Raw genomic sequence first — 7,500 nt, forward strand, 5'->3', positions numbered from 1 at the left:
AGAAAAATTTAGGAATCTACAAGAAATAATACTCCAAGAATGACGCTTGAATTGATACCCGATCACAACAGCTCGTTCCAAGTCTCCTCTATCCTCTCCCAATTTCTACATTAAATCATTATCGTCATCTCTTCCTACGCCTATTGACCCAAAAAGCCTCAAAATAATTACATTATAACATTGGAAGTAAACATTATTAATAACAAAAAGGATTTAAGTGTCCCAGAATGAATACATGGTTGGTAAATTTACGCAACTTAAATATGTGCCAAAGTAAAAAATATTATCATTAATTGTTTTCACTTTAGATGCAAATATTTGGCCTGCTGAATTGAAATTCCAATCTTAATGGATAACGATACTGAATGGTTTATTCTCCCTCTCTCTCTCTCTCTCTCTCTCTCTCTCTCTCTCTCTCTCTCTCTCTCTCTCTCTCTCTCTCTCTACTGAAGAGGGACCGTAAACATATTGACCCAATATGTTTTCCTCTTTGGTATCTAGCATTTGTTAGAGGTCACAGATCTATGCACTACTCATAGCAACGTTGCTTAAGAACGCCGATTGAACGATAAGAATTCAGTTGATCAACCGATCATCAATACATCTTTCCATCAATGTATATACCCCTTATATACGCCTTATGTACAAACATAACATATATGTATATACGTACATACGTACACACATACAAACCTAAACACACAAACACACACACATACATATATACACGCACACACACACACACACACACACACACACATATATATATATATATATATATATATATATATATATATATATATATATATATATATATGTACACACACACACACACACACACATATATATATATATATATATATATATATATATATATATATATATATATATGTACACACACACACACACATGTATATATATATATATATATATATATATATATATATATATATATATATATATATATACACACACACGTCTTTGTGTCTATGCTGGCGTGCGTGCGCGCGTGTGTGTGTGTGTGAGTGTGGGTGTGCGTTTGTGTAATCTTGGTAAAATCCGTGACAAAGAGTCTAACACTGAAGAGTAAATCCCATACTAGAAGTTACTTTACTTTCGAAAAAAAGAAAACTGAAGCTCTCCTGGAGTGTTATGGGAACCAACCAAGACTGACCTTATCATCTTGAAACCTGTGTCAGAAGGGAGCGAGACTTCCTGGTAATTAGTTGAACATTTCCTGGAAAGGAGATAGCTGGTGTCATGACCCTTAATTAAACTCTCTTCTATTCTCCCCTTGTTTAATTCATGTTGGCATAATCTTCTTGACACACATTCACACACATAGTTATACATGGATATATATATATATATATATATATATATATATATATATATATATATATATATATATATATATATATATAGTATATATATATATATGTATATGATTGTGTGAGCAAGGGGAAAATGACAATATGAATGATGGAACAGGAGAACAGAAGAGAGTTGAATTAAGGGCCTTGGCACCAATTTTCTCCTTTCCAGATATTGCTCTACTGTAGTAGTAACCTGGAGTTTTTTCGTTTCCCACAAACTAGATGTGGGTTTCAGGGAAAACTATAACAGATTGGTCACTGCCGTTTTCGTATTAAAACGGTAATTCAGTACCAGTTGCTCAATTAATATTGTTGATCAGTATATCGTTCTCCAGTCCTTTCATGGGTTACAATTTGCTCAGAACTACTTGAGATATAATCTTACTTCCTCCTATTTACATTGTACTGTTTAAAGGACACGCATGCAATGCCGGGACAACGGACTGTGACACTGTCCTAGCTAGCAGGGCAATGTGCCAGAGAATGACCATATACAGTATATGTATGTTCAGTGCCCAGCCCCCTCTCCAGCCCAGCTAGGACCAAGGAGGGCCAGGAAATTCCTGCTGATTATTCAGTAGTTAGAGTAGACCTATAGGCGCCCCTAAACCCCCCTTCTTTCGCTTACAAGAATGGTTAGGTTGTAGAAACTACAAGAATCTTTCAATTTTGAGTGGATCTCGACCCCAGTCTGGTAGATTCCCAAGCAGAGAGAGAGAGAGAGAGAGAGAGAGAGAGAGAGAGAGAGAGAGAGAGAGAGAGAGAGAGAGAGAGAGAGTTTGAGGAAGAAAGATCACCATATGATATTCACACCTACTCTTCATGTTACATTTTTTTTTTTCATTGAATGTCATCCTTTCACTATATGTGTCTCAGATTTATCACATACTATAGTCATCATCTCTAGATTAAAAAGAAAAAAAAAATATGACGTCAGATATTCATAATGAGTGTGTATCCAATTTTCATAACAAATTGGTAAACAATAATCACAGTAAACTGAACAGTATAATTATTGATGTTTACAGGAGATTCTTGGTTGATTAGGGACTGTAAAGAGAATTGGGAGAAAATGGTAAAATGTATCAAAAGTGAATACGAGGGTAAAATGTTTACAGTAAATGGAAACCTAGAAGAGAGTGTAATAGATATTATTATATTTGTGCTTGATTCATACAAGCATCTTCAGTGAACAAAACGGTTGGGAAAACTAAAAAAGAGGGAAGTTGCATAATGGGAGTTTCAAAATATTCAGTACAGTGTGTTAAAAAAATTGCTAAGGGAATTGAATTTTCTTTTAATCCATGGTGTAAGTCTATGAAGGGAACTTTAATTGTCTGCCCTTTTATAGGGATAGTGTGGAAATCATATACAAATTATATGTGGTTTAATGTGTATATTCACAAAGATTTTCCGAGTATTTTCACTGTGATTATTTTATCAATACGTGATATCAGTATCTGACACATCAAAAAAAAAAAAAAAAAAAATAATCTTACAACTTCATGTTGTATTAGAATCTAACACTACTGTGGTCAGATCAGATATTTAGGTTTTAAAATGATGGGCTGCAATCTTCCTATGTAACTTTTATAACACATAACTGCATTTATTGTTAGGAAGTTTATACTATAATATAATTCTGCGTTTTCCTTTTATAAACTTTCCCTTCCTTTGAGAGATCTTGGCTTCAGCAAAGGATATAAATTTGGTTTTAAATAAGAACAGAGATGTTTAATTTTTTCTATTTTTACCTCTTCCTTTTACACTAATGTTATCTTATGGACACAATTAAAATCAAAGATCCCGAATTGTTGATAAAACTCTACATATGAAAAGTAATCAAATTTGATTGTCTCTGCATATAACAGATCTTCCACGAATTATAAATATATAATTTTAAACGTCTTTCCTCTGTCATTCGCTTCAGGCTCTGGACCGAGACCCACCCTGGGGAAAACCCATCTGGAAGGTTCGGGTGCAGGTCCGTGATGGCCAGGCTCTTTGGAGTCGCCCTCGTAACAAACGACAAGTTCTTGCGTCTGAATTAGGCTCGAGTTCCTCTTCCAAGTTAAGGCCAAATTTAGACGACGTGCGTGAAGGGACATCAGGGAGGCAGGATATCCTAAATAAAAGGAAAAAAACCAAAGAGGATCATGAGTGGAAAGTGTGGCAGAAAAAGATAAGAAAAGAAACGAGAGAGATGAGCAGACACACCTCCTGGCAGGGAGAGATGTCAGAAGTGACGTGGGAAGGAAGTTTTAAAGAAGAACAGTACTTCCCAAAAACCATTGCCAGTCACCGATTATCAGAGCTTTTCAAAGCCTTGGAAAACAGAGTGGTTCCCGATACGGGGAGAATTGAAGACAACATCGACATTCAGTTGTTACACCTTTCAGAGATAAAGGGTGATGACTTACCCCAAAGCAACGTGAAGCAATTCACGGAGACTGGAAGCGAAGGGAAAGAGAGTCATAAATCTTCTCGCGAACATAACAGAGTACGTCAGAGCATTACCGAACTAAATGAGGGCGAACATGGGAAAGTGAGCTCTTATCTCTCCGATATCAAAGGAAAACATCAGTCTCGATCTACGGGAGAAAAAAGTATTAATGTAGCGGAAGAAAAATATCACCAAGGGATTAAGGAGACAAATATATTTCATGGTAAGCACTCTTCACACTATGTACACAAAGGTATTACATCATTAACAGGGAGAAAGATGAATAAAACGACTAATTCCTACATTACTGATACTGGAGATAAGTCTGAAACTGCAAAGCCACCATCAGCTTACGCAGATAATTTATCCAATGAAGCTAATCAAATCGAATCAGAAATGAGGACTAACTACCAAAGACGAGATAAGAAGAAAGGACTCCAATCAAGAAAAGTAAAACGACTGAAACGAGAAGACGATGAACAGTCTTCTGAAAATCATTACGAACTGGGAAGTTTTGGAATCGACGTTGGGTGTGATGACGAATATCCTTACAATTCAAAGAACGTGACAGTCGATCCGTCTGATCCGTGGGCTAATACAGACCTCAGCGCCTACGGCAGCGGGGGAGGATAGGCCGAGTTCATCTGGCGGAAGCTATCGTAACAATCGTTGTTAAGGACATTAATGATAATCCTCCAGTTTTTCCAAATGCTACCATGTTTGGAGAAGTTCAAGAAAATGGACCTGTCGGTGAGTAATGATTCTATGATTATCACAATTTTTTTTATTTTGTATGAACAATTATTTATACGAATTTTAAGACATCACTGCAATTTCAACAGTTAAGTTTGCCAACAATACCTTAGATATTTACTAGAACTAAGTTAGTTGTCCCCATTTGCAGTGGCATTGACTTTTTTTTATTCATTTGAGTTTATGCATGTTGACATATTATTTATACCTTTTCACACATTATTTTCAAATAGAACCTAAGACTATAGTATAGCAATCCATTGACTTTTTTGGTAGAATTTAGGTTTTGAATTCCTCTATAATAAGGGTAAACACAAACTCTACTGTGTTTTTTTATTACTCAAATATATATCTATGTAAGTCTTCATACTCCCTGCTATCCTTATATACATTAAATGTCATATACCAGAGACCCATTAATTTCAAACATCCCCTCTCCGTAATGATGAATTTCATTAAGTCACCTAAAACTATTCAAAAATTTCGTGACAGCTTATAATTCATATCAGTTTACCGTATGTAGATTTATACATCTGTATTGAACAGACCACTGCAGTAAAACAAGAGAGCACAGTCATGCTAAATCGATACACCTTCCACATCTTATGGTGAGAATACTAAAAGTGAGTTATAAAACAAACATAGTTTGACCTAACTGGGGAACCAAATTAGATAGTCACGGTTAAAATGAAGGAAACACGTGAAACACAATACAATATATACGAAATATCTCCATCAGCAGAGACATTCAATTTACAGATCAAGTTCACTTACATATGTTACACAAGTAGATTATATCATATCTCCATGAGTTACACGGTTACAAAATAATAGAAATTTAACACCTTCTTTATCATTCTAATAATTCACACCGATTAGATTTTATATGGTCTTAGCCAGTATCCTTGAACATAGCAATTACTTTTTTCAATACTATTTCACCTGTCAGAAAAATTTTCACCTTTCAAAAAATTTTTTGTTCTCTCTTCTCTACTCTGAAGATGCGTTGAGATTACATGAAAGTACTCGGAATTGTACCTTCAATTTTTATTCCACGCTTGTGGCTACTGACATCGACTGCCATAAATCACTCTAACTTTCAAGTTATGTTTCAAATCCCACCTCAGTAATTAATCCTTTTAATTTCCCATGTAAATGATTTATTCTAAGACCTTAATGCTTATATAAAAACATGTTTTTTTATCTTAGAAGAGTAAGTATTACTTCAAAACAATGATGGGTAAAAACAAATATTATTTTAAGGATTGGGTTAGAATTGTTCTGTATGCTTAGTAATTTGATTGAAATGGAAGGTGATACAAAAAGAAACAGTGCATGTTAGATACGGAATTCTTGAAGTAAAAAAAAAATAGGAAAAAATCTTGTGGAAATGAATGTAGGAAGAAGCTCGATTAGTGGAAGCAAATAATTTCTACAGAATAATTATAAGAATTCTTAGGAAAGAGACAAGAGTAAATAGTTTTTGTAAGTTATCATTTCCTTGTGCTTCCTCCTATCTCTCCTATTATCTATAATTTGCTTTGTTTTCATGTGATATGAAACGTATTAACTTTTTTTAATCCTATTTCCCTATAAAATTTGTCAACTATTATGAATTTGAAGAGGTTTGGTTGATTTCATAACTATGATCTTGGCAGTAAGTTCTTCTATGAGCAATGTGATGAAAATTTGCTGGATGAGATATCATTCAATTATTATGATATTTTTCACCAAAATCGTAAATATTTCAGCGAAACATTTGTGCAGTAATGTTAATGCCTGTAGTTTGATAATCAAATCATATGTCATTAGAGCTAATAGACACATATGTGCAATAAGCAAGGGAATGGAAATTGATATACAGTTAATTTTTTACCGTAAGACAAAATTGATAAGTCGAGAATAGATTATTCTTGAGGGATTAAATAAATCAATCGCGATGAAAATATAGGAAAAGGAAAATAAAGTGAGAATGAAAATATGTTTATGGGTTTAGAGAGAAACAAAATATGAAGGTAATATTTCTTTTAATCAAAATTTCCCTTCAAAAGTATAAATAACAAAAATAAAGACCAAAAAGAAGAAAAAAAGAAAGATTCATTGAGAAGTTAAACTTACTTAGATAAGCATAAGCTCCTATAGACCTTATCAAGTCAATGATTACTAGGGAACCGCATTTAAAGCTAAAACATAAAAGGAAAAATAAAAAAGTAACATTGGTTGGTGCTACATGAAGTTTTGTAAAATCTACAGCAAAATTCACATCAATAATGATTGAAAGATGACACATGCCTTTATAATTTTTGGTAAGTTTATGGAGTATATCCAAGAAATACTGTACTTAGCAAGGCCATTAAAAACGCATGAAAAGGTCAGAGTTTTGCTAACAAAGGAGGAGGCGTTGTCAGTGGAAATTTGGGTATGTTAATGCAAGAATGGCGGATTTTTATTATCATTATTATTATTCGGGTAAAAACAATAGCTGCCTCAGTAGCATTAATTCTACAGTCTATTTTCTCGATAGCTCGGATGATCTTTTCAGGATTATTGCGTTCTTCCAGTAATTGAGCAAAAGTCAATCTTCATTGCTGGGAAGTCAAATTTAGGATAAATCTTAGTCGAGCATTTAATTTAAAGATCACAATTTAAGTAAAAAACATTTATCAGCGACATGTATCAAGAGGATCACCTCTCTTCCTCAGGCTGTAGTCGAATGTGTGAAACGACGCTGGCAACGTCTTTTAAAATGGCAATGCTGGCTCGTGGGGAGAAGCGCCGGATTAATATTGGTCGCCTCCGGCGTCGGTGGCGGAGTAAGTAATGACGTATGCAGGGTGGCGAATTTTTATTGGCTGAGGTACAGCTTGACTGGGAATCAGCTTCTCTCAAGAAGCGTCTCAGCTAATGAAAATACGTCAACGGCGCCAG

At 34.5% G+C, this 7,500-nt stretch overlaps 1 pseudogene; it reads left to right on the forward strand.

Annotated features, from left to right (window-relative positions):
• LOC137639832 (putative neural-cadherin 2) overlaps positions 1-7,500 on the forward strand; it is a 77,923-nt pseudogene that overhangs the window by 11,277 nt on the left and 59,146 nt on the right.

Source organism: Palaemon carinicauda, chromosome 4 (genome assembly GCF_036898095.1).
Source record: "Palaemon carinicauda isolate YSFRI2023 chromosome 4, ASM3689809v2, whole genome shotgun sequence".
Lineage (NCBI taxonomy): Eukaryota > Metazoa > Arthropoda > Malacostraca > Decapoda > Palaemonidae > Palaemon > Palaemon carinicauda.